Here is a 2291-nt window from a genome sequence, read left to right on the forward strand (position 1 = left end):
CTCCTCAGAATGTCCTCCTTTGTCAGGAAATAATGAAAATATGCAATGACATCTCTTGGGGCTCTGTCTGGGGCATATTTGGACTTGGGGAGTCTGTGTATACGTTCCATCAATAGGTCCCCTTTAGAGGCCCCTGGAAGTATTGTATGGAGCATCTTTTGCACATATGCATTAAGGTCTCTGTCTTTGACATTTTCAGGTATTCCCCTGAATTTAAGGTTGTTCCTTCTACTTCTGTCTTCTTGCTCTATCAACCTTGATTTTAAGAAGACAACCTCTTTTTCTAGGGCATAGTGTTCATCTATCAAATTATTATGGGATTTACCCAATTCTTCCATTTTAGATTCAAGATGGTCCACTCTCTGGCCCAGACCGTCTATGTTATTTTGGAGATTTGTATTATAGCCCTCCAGTTGTTTCTGAAATGTCTTTGCTAGAAGGCATAGCATGTTTTTAATAAATATTTCTGAGGCTGTATTACTGGTAGCCTCCACCTCTGTTAAAACGTGTAAAATGTTCTCCGGTATGGGATTATCAGAAGGACAGGAGTCCTCAATTTGTAATTCCTGTTGCATCTCAGCTGAGCTGCTGCTAAATCTGCGGCTAGTCACTAAGAAAGGAGACATTTCCCTCTGTAATGGCGTTAGAGGAGTATCTGACACATTGGAGATGTCAGGACAGGATGTGGAACCCCTTAATACATTTGTCTCCTCCATATCAGCGGTCAGCGGTGCTGCTGCACCATAATTCACAAGCTGCGCTGTATTTTTGCTTAAGTTACGCAAATTGCGTATCTGTTGCGTAGTCTCACTTGTCCCCCAGTCACTCTCGCGAGATCTCGCTCCTTTCACCTCAGCGCTACTTTTAATGTGTAAATTAGCGCTTCTATTAGCCTGCAGAGCGGCGGTTTTAACTGGGGCAGGGGTAGACTTACCCCCTGACTTGAATGCTGCATGCTTCAGCCGCTGTGGCGTCCTTTGCCGCTGTGTACCGCTCAGGCTGGGGCTGCAGGCTGTGGCTGCTGCTGTGAGGCGGGCGCCATCTTGGCTCCTCAGCATGAGGGGAGAGCGCTCTGTTTTCTTTCCTTTTTCTGCTTTTTTACTGAGCAGATCCATAGTGTGGGGGCACCGCTGGTGTCTATGGAGGTTCCCACAAGTTTTCAGCCAGTCCTGGCTTGTAAATCGCTTGTTAATAGCGCTTGGTAGGCTGCCCTGTGGAGGAGCTCAGAGCTAAGGCTTCCATTCAGCTCAGACGCTGGCCACGCCCCCCAATGTTTTGAATTTTCTCCAAAAGTAAAGTAGTTGCAAACTCATGCTTTTAGAGACTTGTTTGGGCTCATGAGAGGAGTAGAAAAACATCAAAAATTTCAGTCCTGCATGATTCTACCAAGAAATGTGTGTTCATTGAAACCGCTGGTTTTTGATAGTTTGGGCCCTATTGAATAATGAATGTTTTGAATTTTCTCCAAAAGTAAAGTAGTTGCAAACTCATCCTTTTAGAAACTTGTTTGGGCTGTTGAGAGGAGTAAAAAAAAACCATCAAAAATTTCAATCCTGCATGATTCTACCAAGAAATGTGATTCTTCATTCAAAACGCTGTTTTTTGCTATTGGGCTCTTTTGAGTAATGAATGTTTTGAATTTTCTCCAAAAGTAAAGTAGTTGCAAACTCATCCTTTTAGAGACTTGTTTGGGCTCATGAGAGGAGTAGAAAAACATCAAAAATTTCAGTCCTGCATGATTCTACCAAGAAATGTGTGTTCATTCAAACCGCTGGTTTTTGATATTTTGGGCCCTATTGAATAGTGAATGTTTTGAATTTTCTCCAAAAGTAAAGTAGTTGCAAACTCATCCTTTTAGAAACTTGTTTGGGCTGTTGAGAGGAGTAAAAAACCATCAAAAATTTCAATCCTGCATGATTCTACCAAGAAATGTGATTCTTCATTCAAAACCTGATTTTTGCTATTGGGCTCTATTGAATAATGAATGTTTTGAATTTTCTCCAAAAGTAAAGTAGTTGCAAACTCATGCTTTTAGAGACTTGTTTGGGCTCATGAGAGTAGTAGAAAAACATCAAAAATTTCAGTCCTGCATGATTCTACCAAGAAATGTGTGTTCATTGAAACCGCTGGTTTTTGATAGTTTGGGCCCTATTGAATAATGAATGTTTTGAATTTTCTCCAAAAGTAAAGTAGTTGCAAACTCATCCTTTTAGAAACTTGTTTGGGCTGTTGAGAGGAGTAAAAAACCATCAAAAATTTCAATCCTGCATGATTCTACCAAGAAATGTGAT

Source organism: Dendrobates tinctorius, unplaced genomic scaffold (genome assembly GCF_039654945.1).
Source record: "Dendrobates tinctorius isolate UK_male_01 unplaced genomic scaffold, ASM3965494v1 ptg000053l, whole genome shotgun sequence".
Classification (NCBI taxonomy): domain Eukaryota; kingdom Metazoa; phylum Chordata; class Amphibia; order Anura; family Dendrobatidae; genus Dendrobates; species Dendrobates tinctorius.